Consider the following 21,851-nt stretch of genomic DNA (forward strand, 5'->3'; position numbering starts at 1 on the left):
GAGAAGTTCGAAGCTTTATCGTAATAGGACTTACTTATTCATAGTTCATGTATTTGGTAATGGATTAGCAACAACAAACAACATTACGTTGTACACGGTCCAATCACAGCATCTTCGACATCAACATGCAATAACCATTCATAGATGGCAGTTGAACTGCTTACTGCGAAGACTGTGAATCCATGATATATTTAACTCATTATCTAAACGTAAACATGTGCACAAATGTGCACTCTTACGAAATTCAACATCTAACAACCATCAGTGGAACGTTGTGTTTGTGGACATCCCAAGTTACACAACCTGCTTTTTAACTGCATTGTTTTTATTTTTGACAAACATGTGTTTTTATTTTTAACAAACATACTGTCCACTATAATGTCAACATGGCATGTGCGATACAGTCATAATGGGACTCGACGTAAAATTTTTGTATCCGACGGTGATTCAGATTTCCCGAATCGCACGGACGTGGACATCTCAGAGATACTAAAAAAGGAAACTCCTCATCGCACCCCCTCAGATTTAGTGGTAAAATGGCCCAACGGATAGCCCGTCAAAAACAAAACACAGATCAAGCACGAAAACAGTAAGAAGCAAAATTGAAACAGTGAAGGGTCCAAGCTCAAGGTTTGAAACACCGACCTAATTGCAAGATTCACGGTGTCGTGGTTGTGTGATCAAATTGTTGGACTACACCGTGGGAGACCCGTCTTCAAATCTCCCTTCTAGCCCTTTTTTTTCACAAAATTGTGAACTTTCAGTCCGGTTACTGACGTGTCTGTTCTTTTGTAGCATTGACTATTGTCATATTATACGCGGGTTATAGAATCGAGTCGTGTGGTTAGAAAATATTACCGCCGCAAGTAAATGTGATGAATAGTGAGAGCAGGTGAGATGCTGAGTAGACCTCTCACATAAATGAAAACAACAAATAAACGGATGTGAACTGCAATTATGTTACAACTAAGCAATTCAAGAGTCAAAACTTCCAACGCAAGAGTTATGTTATGAGTTGTGTAGAACAAATAAGAGTTAGGTACGTCTGGAGGTCCCTTCCATACACCACACTGTTGCAAACGGACGTTACACCACGACACTGGCACATATTTGAATACAGCGAACAGACACGTCAATGACCGTACGGGTAGTTCATAATTTTGTGAAAAAAGGGAGAGGCATGAGGGAGATATGAACACGGACCTCCCCCTTCGCAATCGAACACCGTGACAGCATTACCACGCCCGCCACCGTCGCAAGGTTTTTGATAAATGGTGGAACCGCTCCATGCCCACACAGGCATGATGGCCAACACAAAAGATCTACTGCCATCTCTGCGTAAGGGTTAATGTTAACTAAGTTAGGTCTTCGCGGGATGTGGGTACAGCGATGTTTGCGTACGCCTGGTTAAGATTAACCATTAATAGGCGCTCATCTGAAGACAGATTGGGTCAAAAGATGAATGACGGGTAGCGGTTTAAGGGCAGAGGAAAAAAAGTGCCAAGGCAAGGGCCAAGGGAAAAATCATCTGTGATAGTCGTGTCGGATAGCAAGAGCAGTAGCGGGTTGCCTGCTATCTGTAACAGATCCTGCAAGGGTTAGGTAAGTTAGTGGTGGGTATCATGCAGGCAGATAACTTTGACGTTGTGAGGCGTTGTTACTCGGCGGCTGCAGCTGGATACAGGCGCTGTCTTCCCGGCCAGCATCGGCATACCTGGAACAGTTGGGTTCATCTTTGGTTAGTGTCCGATAGTTCATATGCGGGATTTACAGTGAGAGCTATGTTGGCGGTTTGTTTGTACGTTAGTGCGCGAAGTTGCCGGCTTCCCTGCTGTTGCATGTTGGTACTGTGATAGAAGCTGGCACATCGAGTCGGTATTGCTGATGTGCAGGGGCTTTAGCTACCACCTACGGTTATGATCATAGTTCCCCACAATAAGGATGAAAAGATTGTTCGAGTGTCTCGAGTTCCGGTATAGTGTCGCGAGTTTCTCTAATACTTGCTTCAGGGTTTCAAGGCGGTATTCATTGCGAAGAGCCACGGTGCGAATGTAGCGTGGACCGTTGCTAATGATTTGTAGCACTTTGCAGGCAGCGCACGCTTGTAGGAGCTGCACGTCCCCGGACGAGAGCTGCGTTAAGTCATCGTCAGAGGTCTGACATGGACCTCGATACCATCCTATTTGGTGCGCTTCAATTGTTGAGCATTGGGTAGAATTGTTTGAGCCTCGCGCGCGCTCTGTTGGCAACGTATTCTACACTACTGGCCATTAAAATTGTTACACCAAGAAGGAATACAGATGATAAACGGGTATTCATTGGACAAATATATTATAGTACAACTGACATGTGAGTACATTTTCACGCAGTTTGGGTGCATAGATCCCGAGAAATCAGTACCCAGAACAACCACCTCTGGCCGTAATAACGGCCTTGATACGCCTGGGCATTGAGACAAACATAGCTCGGATGGCGTGTACGGGTACAGCTAACCGTGCAGCTTCAACACGATACCACAGTTCATCAAGAGTAATGGCTGGCGTATTGTGACGAGCCAGTTGCTCGGCCACCATTGAGCAGACGTTTTCAATTGGTGAGAGATCTGGAGAATGTGCTGGCCAGGGCAGCAGTCGAACATTCTCTGTATCCAGAAAGGCCCGTACAGGACCTGCAACATGCGGTCGTGCATTATCCTGCTGAAATGTAGGGTTTCACAAGGATCGAATGATGGGTAGAGCCACGGGTGGTAACACATCTGAAATGTAACGTCCACTGTTCAAAGTGCCGTCAATGCGAACAAAAGGTGACCGAGACGTGTAACCATACCATCACGCCGGGTGATACGCCAGTATGGCGATGACGAATACACGCTTCCAATGAGCGTTCACCGCGATGTCGCCAGACACGGATGCGACCATCATGATGCTATAAACAGAACCTGGATTCATCCGATGAAATTACGTTTTGCCATTCGTGCACCCACGTTCGTCGTCGAGTACACCATCCCAGGCGCTCCTGTCTGTGATGCAGCGTCAAGGGTAACCGCAGCCATGGTCTCCGAGCTGATAGACCATGCTGCTGCAAACGTCGTCGAACTGTTAGTGCAGATGGTTTTTGTCTTGCAAACGTACCCATCTATTGACTCAGGGATCGAGACGTGGCATGCGGATAAGATGCCTGTCATGTCGACTGCTAGTGATACGAGGCCGCTGGGATCCTGAACCCACCGATTCCTTATTCTGCTAACAGTCATTGGATCTCGACCAACGCGAGCAGCAATGTCGCTTGAAATGATCCACACTTTCTGTCAAAGATCATTACTGATGATGAGTCATGGTGCTATGGTTGCGACCCAGAAACAAAGCAACAGTCAAACCAGTGGAAGACGTCATCGTCACCACGCCCAAAAAAAGTCGTCAAGTCAAACCAAACTTCAAAACAATGCTGATTTGATTTTTGATGCCAAGGGCGTTGCTCATTCATAGATTGTTCCCCCAGGTCAGAGCGTCAATCAAACCTTTTATTTGGAAGTTTCAAGAAGATTGCACAACAGTGTTCGTCAAAAAAGACCTGATTTGTGGCAGACAGGAGACTCAAGCTTGCACGACAATGCACCTGCACACACAGCCATCTCTGTTAGTTTTTGGCTAAAAATGGCTGTCCCATCAACTTACTTGCCTGACCTGGCTCCGAGCACGGAAAGGGTGATCAAAGGACACCGATTCGACAACGCTGAAGCAATCAAGAAAAAAAACGAGGGAGGAACTGTCAGTCATTTCTAAAGATGACTACAAAAAAGGTAGGACAAACGTATTAGTTGTAATGGAGAGTATTTTGAAGGGGATAAGTTTGTTTCATAAACAATTTGAAAATATATAGCTTTTAATAAATAATTTCGGTTTTTTGCGTATTTCTTCGTAACTTAGCGAAAACTGCACCTCAATACATTTATGATGTCCCATTTTAGCTGTCTCACCCAGTATGTTGCGAACAGTAATGTTCCAATACAAATTCCGTGAGGTACGCCCGAAGTTAATTTTGCGTTTTTCGTTTCCTTTTTTTTCTGTCTTCTGGCTGGTTTGATGCGGCCTGCCACGAATTCCTTTCTTGTGCCAACCCTTTCATCTCAGAGTAGCACTTGCAACCTACGTCCTCAATTATTCGTTTTATGTATTCCAATCACTGACTCCCTTTAGAGATTTTATCGTCCATAGCTCCCTCTAATAGAAATCATTCCATGATGTGCTTAACACTTGTCCTACGAACCTCTCTCTTCCCCTTGCCAGTGTTTCCGATGTGCTCCTCTCTTCACCAGTTCCTCATTCATCACTCCATTTAATTTTTAATATCCTTCAACAGCACCACATCTCAAGCGCTTCGACCCTCGTCATTTGCGGTTTTCTCACAGTCCGTGGTTCACTACCACACACTACATTACTTAAATGTACAATCTCAAAAAAATTTTCCTCAAGGTGAGGCCTAGTTTTAAGACCAGTAGACTTCTCTTGGCCAGGAATGGCCTTCTTTCCTGTACTAATCTGATTTTTATCTTCTACTTGATACATCCATCATTTCTGATGATGCTTTCAAGACAGAAGAATTCCTCCATTTCGTTTACAATTTTGGTGTTACGTTTGCCGCTAATATTATTTCTGGTACTCCCTATTAAGTTCGTCTTTGTTAGGTTTATTCTCACTCCATAATTTGTGTACGCTAACCTGTTGATTCAGTTCAACAGATCCTGTAATTCCTGTTCACTTTCACTGATGATACCAATGTCATCAGCGAATCTTATCATTGATATCCTCTCGCCATGGAATTTAATCTCACTCTTGAACCTTCTTTTATTTTCGTCATTGCTTCCTTTAAGAGATCACATCCCTGTCTGATACCATTTCTACCCTGAACACTTCGTTCTTGATCTTCCATTCTTATTGTTCCCTCATGGTTCTTGTACATATTGTACATTACTCGTCTTTCCCCATTTTTCCCATAATTTCGAACATTTTTCACCATTCCGCATTCACATTGTCGAAAGCTTTTTCTAGGTTGACGTATCCTACGGACATGTCTTGATTTTTCTTAAGTGTTCCTCGCATTATGAAACGCAAAGTTAGAACTGCCTCCAGAACTGCCTCTCTAGCGCATTCATGTATTCTAAATCTGTACAAGAAGCTAAAATTGTTATCCAAGGGTAACTTCCTGACGTTTTATGACTCTGTGATTGTGATCAAAAACAGTAAGTTATCTGTATGCGCGAATAAAACTTCACTTATGAGGTACCCTTGCATCACTATAAACATTAGTCATTTTCCACTAGTGTATTTAAACTGCGAAAAAAGGTCGTTCGCTTGAGATTATCATTTAACCATGAAACAAAGTTCTGAAACAGTGCATCATTTGAGACAAAGATGATTATTGCTACTGTAGTCTCTTATTATTTTCTTACCGCACATTAAATGTAATTTTGTGTGAAGGGCTGTCTTCGAAAAGATCGGAAAACAAATTGCTGTTTAACGTCCCATCGACGAAAAAGTCGATAGAGTCGTTTCAGTTGAAAGCACCGCTGCGCGTGTGCAGTTGTAACTCACGTTTTGATGACAAATCCTTTTACGTTAAAACTGTCTACGTTGCTTCCTCAAAGGGGGGGGGGGGGGGGCATTCAAAGGAAACACGCAACCATCCGCCGAAAAACAAAGATGGTGTACGAATTCGCATTAAATTGGGGACGTGAACGCCATAAAATAGTACCTAAATATCTTTAAATGAGTGAAATGTCAATGACTGTCAACTAACGTTACGAACTGTTAATGAAAATAAGGCAATAAAATAAAATACCAACTACTTTAGTTGCACAGTGTCCATCTGTGATAAACTCCTTGAAAGAAATAAGTTTCCTGCATTGATTGATACTCATTTTTATTTTATCATCACAAGCATAGTCGGCTACTTGGTCAACATTATTAATACAAAAGTGCCCGTGAGGGAGACAAACTTAAAAAATTACTTTTTTAAATGTTACGCTAAAACTAATTACGTTGGCAGTTCGACTCAGACTTAACCGTTAAAAGCACAGTAGTTTCGTAGTCAGAAGTCCCGATGAATACAAAGATGTAGTTGTTTATTTTATGCTGTTGAGATTCACAAAACTGTTATGTAAAACTTAAACAAAGGTCAAAGTTACAATTTGTAGATGCTCGACTGAGCCGGCGGCATAATAATGACAGTCAGTGAAGACCTAAAAATATTTAATGTGGGAAATAATTCGTACAAAAAATTAGAAATCCTGGCTGGTGGGGGCTGAGGACCACTTTGTGCATTTTTCTCGAATAAATCGAAAACTACAGCGTCTAGTGAAAACATATTTCAGAGAAAAATTTAACTACATTGAATTTTCAACAAAAAAGATCCCGTTCTATTTTTCTGTAGGGCTAATAGTTTGCACATAGCGAGCGATAGGATATGAAACTCTCGCGTGCGGTTTACGACCAGCTATAACATTGCAGGTTGCATAACACGACAGTGGTAGGAGCTGCTGACTCGCCTTGTATATCATTAACTCACCTGTTTAGCATTGCAGTTTAATTTAGTATCGTTACACTACCAAACAGGTAATTTGCGTCTCAAACCAACATAGTTTTTCGTGCGGTTTACGACCAGCTATAACATTGCAGGTTGCATAACACGACAGTGGTAGGAGCTGCTGACTCGCCTTGTATATCATTAACTCACCTGTTTAGCATTGCAGTTTAATTTAGTATCGTTACACTACCAAACAGGTAATTTGCGTCTCAAATCAACATAGTTTTTTTCCCCAAATTTAATTATCACCATAACAAAGGAAGGAAGGAATATTAGGCTTTAACGTCCCGTGGACATCGAGGTCATCGGAGCACAAGTTCGGAAAATGGGATGGATGGGGAAGGAAATCGATCGCACCATTTCAAAAAAACCATAATGGTAGTTGCCGGGAGCGATTTAGGAAAATCGCGGAAAATCTAGATGGCAGCATACGGATTTGAACTGTAGTCCTCCCGCATGCGAGTCCAGTGTGCTAACCATTTGCGCCACGTCGTTCGGTACTAGTATGACACATCTTACAACTTTCTAACAGTGACATTAATAGAGCATTAATGTATAAATGTCAGAGTAAACATTTCTCTGGAAGTGAACGGGTCTGTGAAGGGAAACACCAAGTTAGTCGTACAGATCAGGTTCTTAAAGTGAATGTGGCACTCAGCAGCTACTTAGTTTCTTGTGCTAAAGAGAAAGCCACTGTATACAGACTCCACAGGCTGCAAACTGGATCACTCTCCGATAACAAACCGTTTCATCTCAGTTATTGACTAAGTCATGATGAAGTATATAGACGTTGTCGTTTTCAGCTGGATTGAAGTTACTGAAAAAGCAAGATACTTTATTTTTGTAGAACGTAGTAGTACTTGCCTCTACAGTGAGGCATTTTTTCACCGCAAAATGCTTTAACTCTTCATACACAGCATAAAATCCATTTAAGTACTATCATCTCTTAGCAAATAGAGAGTAATTTAGAAGTACCGCTCCTGAAATGAGAGCTCAGAATTACTAACTAGCAAGCCACGCTGCTTTGGATTTTCCACAGTTTTTCAGGGAGAATGCAGGGACATTTGCTAATATAAGGCTTTTACAGTCAGTTCCCTATTCCCTATTATTATGGCAGGTCAAGTAACTTCTACTGAACGGTGCACTACAGTGCAAAGTGACAGACACATGACAAAATTTTTCAGTATAGTCGCTAAATCTCTATATACAACACTTGGAACGTTCTACCAGTCATTCAGTTTCGCAATAATAGCAATTCGCTCCTTAGTTACGGCGCCATTCGAGAAGAGCTGTATCAATTTCCTCGTTGTTGGAAAATCTCCTTCCCCCATATACACCTTCAGCACCAGGAATGGCTAGAAGACAAATGTAAGAGCCGACCGCTGTGGTCGAGCGGTTCTAGGCGCTTCAGTCCGGAACCACGCGGCTTCTACGGTCGCAGGTTCGAATCCTGCCTCAGGCATGAATGTGTGTTATGTTAGTTAGGTTTGCGTAGTTCTTAGTGTAGGGGACTGATGACCTCAGATGTTAAGTCCCATTGTGCTTAGAGCCATTTGAACCATTTGAACAAATGTAAGGGTTTAGAAGGGTATGTCTCTAGAGGAATGATAAATAACGCCTACAAGAAAATTAAAGAGGCCTTTGGAGGGAAGAGAAGCAGCGGTATGAATATCAAGAGGTGAAATGGAGAGAAGATATAAAATGTGGACTGGCAATACCAAGAAAAGCGTTTCTGAAGAAGAGGAATCTGTTAGCATCGAATACAGGTTGAAGTGTAAGAAAGTCTTTTCTGAAATTATTTATATGGAGTGTAGTTATGTATGGAAGTGAAACATGGACAGTAAACAGTTAAGACAAGAAGAGAATAGAAGCTTTTGAAATGTAGAGCTACAGAAGAACGTTGAATATTTTATGGGTAGATCGCGCAACTAATGAGGAGTACTGAATAGAATTGGTGAGCGAAGAAATCTGTGACACAACTTGACTAAATGAAGGGATCAGTTGATAGGACACATCCTGCGACATCGAAGGATCACCAGTTTAGTATTGGAGTGAAGTGAGGGCAGTAAAAATTGCAGACGGGGACGAAGATATGAATACAGTAAGCCGATTCAGATGGATGTAGATTGTAGCAGTTATTCAGAGATGAAGAGGCTTGCATAGGCCAGATTAGGATGGAGAGCTGCTTCAAACCAGTCTTCGCACTGAAGACCACAACAACAACAACAACAACAACTTTTTCAGCTTGCCAAAAATAACTCTCGATCTGACTGTATGGTGGATGCTTTCAGACCTTCCATCGCAGATACGCTTGTGTTGTTTGCGCCGTGTGGGGTGTAGCATTGACATGCAGGAGAATAATGCCATTGCTTAAATTTCCATTTCTCTTGTCCTTTACGCATTGCGCAGTGGTGTAATTGTTACACAGTAGTAAACTGCGTTAATGGTTAGCCGTAAATTCTGTGTACACAGTCCTTCGCAGTGGAAGGTAAACGTTGGCCATGACCTTCTCTGCTGATGGCGCAACTTTACATTCCTTCTACGAAGAAGAGATGTTGTGTTTCCATTCCTTAGACGCTCTGTTTCCTGCAAGTGTCAAATAATGGACCCGTCTCATCGCACTTAATGACACGGTTTAGGAAACCATTGCCTTTCACTTTGTAAGGCCTAAGGAAGTCCAGAGACGCCATACACCTCGCGCATTTCATAATGCGAGGAACACTTAAAAGAAAAATCAAGACATGTCCGTAGGATACGTCAACCTAGAAGGTGACAGTGATTGCGGAACCGAGCGTACACACAACTCCGGATACTGCAGACGATCTCTGATGATGGAATGAGCGCTGCCGATTGAGATGCTCATCTGCTGAACAATATCCGCGATGCCACTCTGTGATTGATGCGAATCATCTCCTCGACGGCCCGGAGATTGTCGGCTGCAGTCGGTGCCGATAGCCTTCTTCCCTCATCAGCATCACCCAAGTATGTGCGGTCTCGGTAAAAACTGTTGGCAACATTTGACTACGGCTATACGTGACATGCATTTGATTCGCACACCACTAGAATTTCATCGTGAATTTGTGTTCAGTTTACATGTTTTGCGCGCAAGAACCGTACTGTGTCACGTACGAGGGGAGTTCGGTAAGCAGTGTAACATTTTTTTCTCGGACGTTTTCGGTTGAAAAAAAGCTCAATTTATTTTGAGGCATCGTGGAATATTCCCGCTTCGGCCCGTATACTACTGGCCATTAAAATTGCTACACCACAAAGATGACATGCTACAGACGCGAAATTTAACCGACACGAAGAAGATGCTTAGCTTTTCAGAGCATTCACACAAGGTTGGCGCCGGTGGCGACATCTACAACGTGCTCACAAGAGGAAAGTTTCCAATCAATTTCTCATACACAAACAGTAGTTGACCGGCGTTGCCTGGTGAAACGTTGTTGTGATGCCTCGTGTAAGGAGGAGAAATGCGTACCATCACGTTTCCGAATTTGACAAAGGTCGGATTATAGCCTATCGCGATTGCGGTTTATCGTATCGCGACATTGCTGCTCGCGTTGGTCGAGATCCAATGACTGTTAGCAGAAATGGAATCTGTGGGTTCAGAAGGGTAATACGGAACGCCGTGCTGGATCCCAACGGCCTCCTATCACTAGCAGTCGAAATGACAGGCATCTTATCCGCATGGCTGTAACGGATCGTGCAGTAACGTCTCGATCCCTGAGTCAACAGAGGGGTACGTTTGCAAGACAACGACGATCTGCACCAACAGTTCGAAGACGTTTGCAGCAGCACAGACTATCAGCTCGGAGACCGTGGCTGCTGTTACCCTTGACGCTGCATCACAGACAGGAGCGCCTGCGATGGTGCACTCAACGACGAACCTGGCTGCACGAATGGCAAAACGTCATTTTTTCGGATGAATCCAGGTTCTGTTTACAGCATCATGATGGTCGCATCCGTGTCTGGCGACATCGCGGTGAACGCACATTGTGTATTCGTCATCGATATACTGGCGTATCACCCGGCGTGATGGTATGGGGTGCCATTGGTTACACGTCTCGGTCACCTCTTGTTCGCACTGACGGCACTTTGAACAGTGGACGTTACATTTCAGATGTGTTACGACCCGTAGCTCTACCCTTCATTCGATGCCTGCGAAACCCTACATTTCAGCAGGATAATGCACGACTGCATACTGCAGGTCCTGTACGGGCCTTTCTGGATACAGAAAATGTTCGACTGCTGCCCTGACCGGCACATTCTCTAGATCTCTCACCAATTGAAAAAGTCTAGTCAATGGTGGCCGAGCAACTGGCTCGTCACAATACACCAGTCACTACTCTTGATGAACTGTGGTTTCGTGCTGAAGTTGCATGGGCAGCTGTACGTGTACACGCCATCCAAGCTCTGTTTGACTCAATGTCCAGGCGTATCAAGGCCGTTATTACGGCCAGAGGTGGTTGTTCTGGGTACTGATTTCTCAGGATCGATGCACCCAAATTGCGTGAAAATGTAATCACATGTCAGTTCTAGTATAATATATTTGTCCAATGAATACCCGTTTATCATCTGCATTTCGTCTGGGTATAGCAATTTTAATGGCCAGTATTGTAGTTTCATGAAGTTCCGATAGGTGTCATCGAATTCCTTTTGGCGGAAAACCAGAGCATCGTAGATACTCATAGGAGCTTCCAGAATGGCTGCTGACAGCTGGCAGTGAATAAAAGCACGGGAGTATCGCGATGATGACAGACACCTCGCCCAACGCGCAAACCCTTAGTGCCTGCGTGTCGGCCGGCTTCACACAGCTGTAGGCACGCGCGGATGCTCTCGTTCGAGGTGATGGACGTATCACAATCAAACACTTCGCTGCACAATTGGACACCTCTGTTCTAAGTGCTGACACACTCGTCCGCCAGTTGGGAAACTCAAATGTGTATGCCCGCTGGGTCCCAGTTGGGAAACTCAAATGTGTTTGCTCGCTGGGTCCCTCGCCGCCCACCGGAAGACCATAATGAGCAACGAAGGACCATCTGTTAGGTACTGACTGCGCGTTTCGAAGCTGATAGTGACAGTTTTTTTGTTGTACATTGTTACAGGAAATTAAGCTCGGGTCCTTACCTCGAACCGGAAATAAAACGGCATATTAAGAAAGAAGCAGAGGGGAGAGGGAAGTGGAGACCGCCGACTGTCGATACGTATCGTAAGACATACATACCAAAGAAGAGGTTATTCTTTTGCTGTAGTGATATGTTCCATGTTGATGTAGCAAAGCTGAAGTGAATAAAACACAAATAAATAAATATCTAAATTTATGAATGCTCAAAAAAAAAAAAAATGTTGAAATGTGTGTGAAATCTCATGGGACTTAACTGTCAAGGTCATCAGTCCCTAAACTTACACACTACTTAACCTAAATTATCCTAAGGACAAACACACACACATACCCATGCCCGAGGGAGGACTCGAACCTCCGCCGGAATCAGTCGCACAGTCCATGATTGCAGCGCCTGAGACCGCTCGGCTAATCCCGCGCGGCTATGAATGCTCTAGCCACTTTAGTATTATCACGATATCTATGGTTTGGCTCAGTTGGTACCGATTAGACTGCAATCCTGAAAGTCCGCGAGTTCAGTGGCTAGTCGGTCCATAATTTTCGGTCACTTATTGCTCTGAGGCAACGGCCTTGCCGTAGTGGATACACCGGTTCCCGTCAGATCACCGAAGTTAAGCGCTATCGGGCGTGGCCGGCAATTGGATGGATGACCATCCGGGCCGCCATGTGCTGTTGCCATTTTTCTGGGTGCACTCAGCCTCGTGATGCCAACTGAGGAGCTACTCGACCGAATAGTAGCGGCTCCGGTCGAAGAAAACCATCGTAACAACCGGGAGAGCGGTGTGCTGACCACACGCCCCTCCTATCCGCATCCTCAGCTGAGGATGACACGGCGGTCGGATGGTCCCGATGGGCCAGTTGTGGCCTGATGACGGAGTGCTTATTGCTCTGACAATAATTTATGAACGTGATAAATGCCAAGTTTCAGCCTGGTTCGGAGTCCACTTTAAACTGTATGTCCTTCTGCAACTAGCTGGGTAAATTAATTCACAGGTCGGAGGAAGAAACCTGCACACCTCCTCGTAAATGGACCGTGCCTTGTGCAACACTGCAGCCTTCAGACAAGTCTTCAGGCTGAGAATAAATTTGCTTTTGTAACTAATAGAATGTCAGAAAAAAAGAGAAGACACACAGTCATTGGCTGTGTTATACTGTCTGCTGGTATGTATTTCGTAAACATAGTAACGTTCCATAAGTTGGCACTACAACTCTGATAATAAATACTTTTATACAATGCCTGACAGAAAGGGGAAGCAACCAGAAGACATGGTCGGATGTCAATGTAAATTAGTAGACGTACAGGGTATTGGCGGGTATGTGAATTGTCAGAGTTGCAATTTTCTGTGACTGGTAGAACGGGCACCAGCGTTCATTAGTGTTGGTAGTGTATTGTGTTGTTATATTACATGGTAGGGTACATAAGGGCAGTCAAGAGCGTCAGACGTTAAGTGATCACTGAAGAACGTAGAGATGCCAAGTACTCGTGTGAAACAGCATTGTCAGTGTTTGACAGAACTCGAAATGGACCTCATTGTGCGTCTCAATTTGGCCGGTTGGTCGAATCATGCAATACACGGATTTGTGCGGCATTCGGATATGACACTGATCCGATGCTGGGCTGGATGGGAGCGTGAGGGCTGGCACAATCTTCGACATGATTCCGCTCGACCACGTCTCGCCACCACATTGGAGGATCGCCCTATTGCGCACCAAGAACATGGTAAAGCCTTCACATCTCCGCCTGCCATCCGAAAATAAGCAATGAAACCCTTGCAACATGCTGTGTCACACCGTACCATTGCCCAGAGACTAATAGCTGAAGGACTAGAGAATTACCGTCCCATTCGTACCCTGCCATTAACAGCACAACACGGCTTTGTTGTGAGTGGTGTAGTGACCGGGAAGCATGGCTTGCTGATGAATGGCGTCGCTTTGTTTCCAGCGATGAACTGCGATTCTCCACTACCCTGGATCACAATCGTCGCCGATTATGGTGGCGACCTGGAGGAGGTCCCATTCTGGAGAGGCACGGCTGTCTTACTCATGGAATATTGGCGCGAGGAGCCATTATATTACTTCAGGGTCACGGCTGGTAGCGATTGAGGGAACTCTGGCAGCACAACGGTACGTCACAAACATCCTAGATCGTCATGTGTCACCTCTCATACGATACATCATTGTGCAGTTTTCCAACGGAACAACGCTCTGCACACGTGACACGTTTTTCAATGAACTGTCTGCTTGATATTTTTGTGCTCCAGTGGCTGCCGAGACCGGTACATTTGTCCCTGACAAAACTTGTGTAGGACCAGCTCAGTTCTCAACTCCATCCCAGTACCATTATCCAAGATATCACAGGCCATTTACAACAGCTGTGGATCAGTTAGCGTCCTATGAGGATACAACGGCTTTATGACACCTTCCTCAACCGAATAAGTGCATCCATCCAGAGCAGATAGGGTACAAAGTCATCGACATCTGCATATACCTTGATACTCCGTAAGCCATTGTAGCGTACACGGCGGAGGGTACACTCTACCACTACCTCTCATTACCTTTCCTGTTCCACTCGCAAACAGAGCGAGGGAAAAACGACTATCTATATGCCTCCGTATGAGCCCCAATTTCTCGTGTCTTATCTTCGTCGTCCCTACGCGCAATGTATGTTGGCGGCAGTAAAATCGTTCGGCAGCCAGCTTCAAATGTCGGTTCTCTAAATTTTCTCTGTAGTCTTTCTCGAAAAGAACGTCGCCTTCGTTCCAAGGATTGCCGTTTGAGTTCCCGAAGCATCTCCGAAACGCTTATGTGTTGTTCGAACCTACCGGTAACAAATCTAGCCTCCCGCCTCTGAATTGCTTCGATGTCTTCTTTCAGTCCGACCTTGTACAGATCCCAAACACTCGAGCAGTACTCAAGAACAGGTGGCACCAGCGTCCTTTACAGGTGAACCACTCATTCCTAAAATTCTGCCAATAGACCGAAGTCGACCAATCGCCTCCCATACCACAGTTCTCACATGCCCGTTCCATCTCATATCGCTTTGCAACATTACGCCCAGACATTTAAACGAGTTAGCTGTGTCAAGCAGGACACAAGTAATACTGTATCCTAACATCACAGGTTGTTCTCTCTACTCACCCGCATCAACCTACAGTTTTCCACATTTAGAGCTATGTGCCTTTCATCACACCAACTGGAAATTTTGTCTAAGTCGTATATTCCTACAGTCACTCAACTTCGACACCTTACCGTACACCACGGCATTACCAGCAAACACACAGCAGATTGTTGTCCGCCCTGTCTGCCAAATCATTTATGTTTATAGAAAACAACAGCGGTCCTGTCACACTTCCCTGGGGCACTCCTGACGATACCCTTGTCTCTGATGAACACTCGCCGTCGAGGGCAACATAATACGTTCTATTGTATAAGAAGTCTTCGAGCCACTCACATATCCGTTAACTTATACCGTATGCTCGTACCTTCGTTAACAGCCTGCAATGGGGCACCGTATCAAATGCTTTCCGGAAATCTAGAAATATGGCATCTGCCTGTTGCACTTGATCCATAGTTCGCAGTATATCATGCGAGAAAAGGGCATACTGAGATTTGCGCGAGCGATATTTTCTAAAACTAATGATTCGTGGACATTAACTTTTCAGTTTCAAGAAAGTTTATCATATTCGAATTGAGAATATGTTCAAGGATTCTGCAGTAAACAGAAGTTTGTGATGGTGGTCTGTAACTTCGCGGGCCCGTTCTTTTACCCTTCTTATATACTGGAGTCACCTGCACTTTTTTCCAGTCACTTGGGATTTTGTGCTGAGCGAGGGATTCATGATAAATGCAGGCTAGGTATGCGGTCAATGGTGTAGAGTAAAATCGAACTGGGATTCCATCCCGACCTGGTGCTTTATTTGATTTCAAATCTTTCAGTTGTTCCTCTGCGCTAGGGATGCTTATCACTATGTCGTACATACGGAAGTCAGTCCGATGGTCAAATGTCGGTATTTTTGTACGACTCTCCTTTGTGAACCATTTATGCAACGTGAAATTTTAAAGTTCGACTTTCGTTTTGCTATCTTCATCTGCTACACAAAACTGGTCAGCAAGGGACTGAATAGAAGACTTAGACCAGCTTAGCGATTTTACGTAAGATCACAGTTTTCTCGGGTTATCTGCAAGATCTTTTACTAAGGTGTAACGGTGGTAGTTGATACTTCGTGCATAGTTCGTTTTAAAAACGCATGGATCTCGACTGACTTTCGCATGTCGTTATTTGTGCGTTCCGTTTTGAACCGAAAGTTCAACAGCCTCTGCTTCCTCAGCATCTTCCGACTTTCGCAGTTAAACCATGGTGCGTCTTTTCCATCCTTTATCCACATACTAGGCATATAACTCTCCAGATCACGATTTACCGTCTGCTTAAACTTTGCCCATAATTCCTGTGTATTCATCTTACTGGAGCTAAGTGATGCGAATTGACGGTCTAAGTGTGATAATAATAACTGCTTATCTGCTCTATCTAGCAGAAACACTCTCCTAGCCTTCTTGACTGATTTATTAACTTTCGTAATCATAGTTGCTATAATGACATCATGTTCGCTAATCCCCGATTCTATACTGACATCGTCGATAAGGTCCGGCCTATTTACAGATACAAGGCCTAAGATATTTCCATTGCGTGTCAGCTGCCGAGCCATATGCCCAAGACAGTGTGAAAGGTGGCTACACTGTGCCACTGCGCCAGAGAGTGCGCCAAAGACTACTATTAAGCCGCCTCCACAGTGCGTGTTAGAGTTCATAGTGTCAGTGCTTGTGGAGAGATCGGAGAGGACAGTGGTTGTTGAGAGTTCATAGCAGTCAGTGCTTGTTGAGAGTTCGTGGAAGTCAGTGGTAGTAGAGAGCTCGTAGAGTGCAGTGCTTGTTGTGACATCGGAGAGGACAGTGTGTGTTAAGAGTTCGTACCGAGATGTGCTAGTGGGCACTGCTTGTCGTGAAATCGGAGGGATATGTTGTAGTAAAGAGTGTTGTTCCATGTCTTATGCAGTTATTTGATGGGAGAGATAGCAGATGTTATTGTAATGAGTGCATTTCGTCAATATATATGAAGGTAAAATTTATAATGTTCCTTTATTAGTTGTGTATCTGAAATAATGTGTCACTACAGGTTCAGTCAACAAAGCATCTGGCTTGTGTTCTTGGATTAGAGTGTAATTGTGATTTTTTTGCGTAATTGTAGTTTTTCTAAATTTCTTTGTCACGTCAGTATAGTTGGTATTTAAAAATTCTTGTCTTGTTGGAAAAGAACCGTGCCAGATGTGGGCGTTGAGTCACACTCCCACATACAGAACAGTTACTCTTGTGCTCATTGGTTTCGTAGATTTTTATAGTTGCTGGGGTCTTAATTAATTAACTGTGTTTACGAAAATTTTCTTACATTGTTCCTTGCAGTCAGATAGCGTAATAATTCTAGTCAGGGCCAACCGTTTACGAGACTTATGTAATCGGACATACTAAAATTAAAAATCATTTTCAATCTTATATATATTTAATTCAGCCCCCATGCACGTGGCGACCGCTGCTTCGGATCGTCCCTTGGAATTTTTCTGATTGTGAAAATTGTAGACTGTAGTATTGTTGTAGTAATTTTGAGTTTAGTGATTGTAGTCTGTATTGAGTGTGTAGATTTGGTAATTGGCATTCTTCTAATGGTATTTTTCAAAATTTAATTTTTATTGCCTTGTATACGCGTTTGACAATTTTGTGCAATTATTTCAATTGTTCGTTAATCGTGTTTGAGGGAAACATCTAGTGTGAATAGTATTGTTGGAGATAAGGAGGCATTGTGTGTAATTTTCGAACAGTGACGAATCTTTTGTATATTTTGTAAATGATTACGCGGTCAATGAAACAGGCAAAAATGATGGATAGTCAGAATAACGAAATTGTTAACATGGCGAACTCGCCAACAGAGGAAAACAGTGTCATGAGTAATGTAGTGGAAAACAATTTAATAAGCAAGGAAAATAGTCCGGTAACAGTTCAAAATGTTTCTCAATCAGAAAATTCACAGATTACGAGATTAACGACAGAAGAGATAAAGCAGTTGATGAGTGTAATATTAAATTTTCAATCTGAATTAAAAACACAGATAGGAACAATGGAAACACGGATGGGAACAATGGAAACACGGTTTGGATCTGAATTTAAAACAGAGATGGGAATTTTACGGACTGAATTAAAAACTGATATGGGAACAATGCAAACTCGGTTAGGATCTGAATTTAAAACTGAGATGAAAGCAATGACAACACGGTTATGCTCAAAAATAGGAACAACTAAAACCGAGATGAAAGCAGTGGGATCACAGTTACGATCTGAATTAGAAACTGATAGGGGAACAATTGAAACTCAGTTAGGCTCACGAACAGGGACATGTTTCAAATACATGAAAGACGAATCAAATAAAGAAATTAGAGAAGAAGTACAACCGATTTTGAAGGCACACAATAATAGCTTAATTTCAACAGAAATTAGACAAAAGGAACAGGATAGAGAACAGGAAGAAAAAGATCGCGTGTTAGTACAAAAATTTTCAGAATTAAATTTACAACGTGCACACGATAAGGAAGAAATAATTGAAAGAATCGAGGAATCCGTACCAAATGACAGAATAAATAACTTAACGCAACAGTGTGAACAGTTAACTACTAAATGTGACAACACCGAAACCCGAGTCGCGACATTTACAGAAGACGTAATTAAACAGAAAGAACAATTAAGTGACTCATCGGAAAGAGTTGAGGAGATCTCAGATAAATTGACAAGTGTTAGTTTAGCAGAAGGGTGTGAAGAAAGTAATTTGTTTCATTTACGAGAAGCAACAAGAGAGCGCCAGGCGCGTGAATTTAACAATAATCGACATTCGGACTGGGACAGACGCGGTAGGTCTTTGTCGCCACGAGGCGAAAACTTTGACTATAAACACTTTTTGACTGTCCGGAAATTTAAGATCTTCCGCAACTCTAGGAATGACATACATCCATGTGCATGGTTAGCTCAATTTACGTACGCACTTCCGCCAAATTTGCCATTAAGTCACAAACTAGAAATTAAGTGCAGCTATTAATGTCCTCAGGGGATTCACTACTCTAAGTGAATATGTGCCGTAGCGAGCATAGGGCCCCGAGCTGTAGTGGTGCTATTTCTCTTTTAGTTTTCTGTACCGCTGCCTACTCTCTTACTATTCTTTGCATCTGTCAAACCAACTCTTCGACTATCAATCTATCTAGTGAGTAAGTGAACAATAACCGGATATGACTGTTTTACCCAAAAGTGACTTTGGAAATTACCGATTGGACTTACTGTACCTTCAGCAGCATTCATTCCTAGTTTAAACGAAATTTTACCTGTTTATCTTCGTGACAATATTACTTCTTATGTTGACGACATTCTTATTGCTAAACGTTCTTGGAGTGAGCACAACAAAATTTTGGATTCATTGTTACGTATTTTTGCACGAGTTGGCATGACAGTGAACTTGGAAAAATCTGAATTTGGTCGTTCTCAGGTGAAATTTCTCGGTCACATTATTTCTACAGAAGGTATTCTTCCTGATCCAGAAAAATTAGATGCTTTTCGTAATTATGCTGTTCCTACTACAAAACGTGATGTTCGTAGTTTCCTTGGTGTCTGCAATTTTCCTAGACGCTTGTTAGTTTGGACGATTTGGCCACACCTCGTTTTTGCGATCTATCTGGAAACTTCTTTTTAAACGAAAATCGGTCGACAACTTTGTTTGGTTAGTGTGTATTCCTGATGAGTGGGTCAATAAGCTGATTTGGTATACGCATTTCAGTTATGCGCACTTTGGTCCCAGAAAATGCTTTCATAAATTACGAGAAAATTGTTATTTCAGTAATATGGAAAAACGTATTCGATCTGTTCTTGCCAAATGCAAATTATGTCAAATGGCTAAGCCTCCAACGATTTCTCACAGAGCACCGTTGTTTCCCATCATTCCAGCGAAATTAAAGGAGATGGCTGCAGTTGATTTGTTCGGTCCAGTGGTTCGTTCTACTAATGGTTTTGCGTACATTTTCGTAGCAGTGGAATTGACATCAAAATATGTGTGTTTTACACCTTTACGCAAAGCAACAGCTCGTTCAGTATCTAACGCTTTCATCAAACATTTTCTTAAAGAAGTTGGTCATGTTGACAAGGTTATATCAGATAATGGATCACAGTTTCGTTCTAAAATTTGGCTTCGTACTCTACAGCGTCGTAAAATTAAACCAATCTTCATTTCACTTTTTCACCCTCAATCTAACGCTTCAGAGAGATGGATGAAGGAAATCAATAAATTGTGCCGTCTTTATTGTCATCAGAATCACAGAACTTGGGATCAGTATCTTCATATTTTTCAAAACATTCTGAATGAACTTCCTAATGACTCAACTTCTTTACCGCCTCTATTGATATTAAAAAATAAAGCACCGACAAATCGCATATCTGAAATCATTCCATTTCCGCCTTCACGGAAACTGCGGCATTCTGAAGTTGTCAACCTGGCTCTACGAAATATTGCATCTGCGGCTGCTAGAAGAGAGAAATCAGCCAAACGTCCTGGTCGTTTAAAAATCTTGTCAGTTGGTCAGAAGGTATTAATTAAGTCCCACCGTTTGTCTCATAAAGGAAAAGGCTTGTGTCGCAAATTTTTTCTGCTTTATAACGGTCCATATAGAATTCGCAAAATTATACATGATAACACTGTCGAAGTAGAAACTCTTAAATCTCGACGCTCTAAAGGAATACATCATATATCTAACGTAAAAATTTTTGTGGAATGACATACTTTTGAGAAACCAACAGCTAGATGTAAACATGCGGAGAGTACAAGGATACCGCGCTGTGTTTTGGCGGCGGCACATACTCAAAGCAACAGTGAAGTCTGCGCGCCGCACAAGGCAGTCGTTGACCGCAAACAATTGCTTCCCACGTCACGCGCCTACAGCTGATCGAGCGCTCAGTGCGAATCCACTGACAGCCGTAAACAAACACACAGTCTAATTTCTCCGACTAAATTCTGTATAAAGCTATAAGGACTTGTTGAATTGTGTTATTAACATTCAGTATTTTGCAGGATACGGTTGTATAAAATATTTAAGAACTTCAGGTAAATTCTGTGCGTGTCTGACGTTAAGACGACCTGCTATCGAGAAAATTTCAGGAAGAATGTAATTTCGAAGAAGAAACTAATAAACTAAAAAAGGTAACTGTTAATTGAGTTCATTTTTCAGATAACATATTTCCACTTAGGTACGTACTTCAGACGTAATTTGCTGCTCGCGATTACGTGATTCATACTTTGTGCTAAATTTTATGTTCTATGAATTTACTTGTGAAGCGACGTGCTTGTGTACATTTACTGATTTTGACAATGATTATTAATGAACTGGGTTGTGACTTGTATATATTATGCATCGCTTGGCTGCACTGCTTTTTCACTGATGTCATATTTTTTAATTATGTGCCTGCTGTGCCTATTTATTTAAATTGTAATGGTAACCTGATTTATTGTGCTGATGTGTTTAGGTATGTAAGTTATACTTTGTGATTTATCTGCTTGCGCCTCCATGTTTACTTATTAAGATTACATATGAACATTTATTTGCTTATGCTGATATGATGCTAATGACCTGTTTATTACGTAAGATATATGTTTGCTGCTATGCGTATGTATTGCATATTTATACATTTCTGTTTTGTTGCCATAACTGCTCTTTAATTTGGTGTACAGAAACGCTGTTGTACTGTGTATAAACATAGAGTTTAGGTCACACTACTGTATTAATTATAGATTGTTCGCTTGGCAGAGCCTCGTTGTAGGAATTGTGCTGCATCCACTTGTTGACATTCTGTTCTCCACTGGTATATTTACTCGCTATTGCTTGTTTTGCTTACGCTCAGTGCCTTATATTTTTAAGATAAGAAAATTCACTGCTATAATTCGACGAACGACATTAGTACAAGAAAGTCATTGAAGTCACATGAGCTGAGGTTTTATGGAAGCTGTATAAATTTATGCTAACAGGAAGGAAGCTAACGACATGACAGACCAAAACTAGGTTTAGACCATTAA

General features: G+C 42.6%; 1 protein-coding gene and 1 pseudogene across 1 annotated transcript in view; both read left to right on the plus strand.

Annotated features, from left to right (window-relative positions):
• The window catches only part of LOC124712512 (retinol-binding protein pinta-like), a 304,107-nt gene that overhangs the window by 130,990 nt on the left and 151,266 nt on the right, over positions 1–21,851 (plus strand). The window lies entirely within an intron of this gene.
• On the plus strand, positions 12,268–12,385 carry LOC124712629 (annotated as a pseudogene).

The sequence above is a fragment of the Schistocerca piceifrons genome, chromosome 8 (genome assembly GCF_021461385.2).
Source record: "Schistocerca piceifrons isolate TAMUIC-IGC-003096 chromosome 8, iqSchPice1.1, whole genome shotgun sequence".
In the NCBI taxonomy this organism is placed as follows: Eukaryota; Metazoa; Arthropoda; class Insecta; order Orthoptera; family Acrididae; genus Schistocerca; species Schistocerca piceifrons.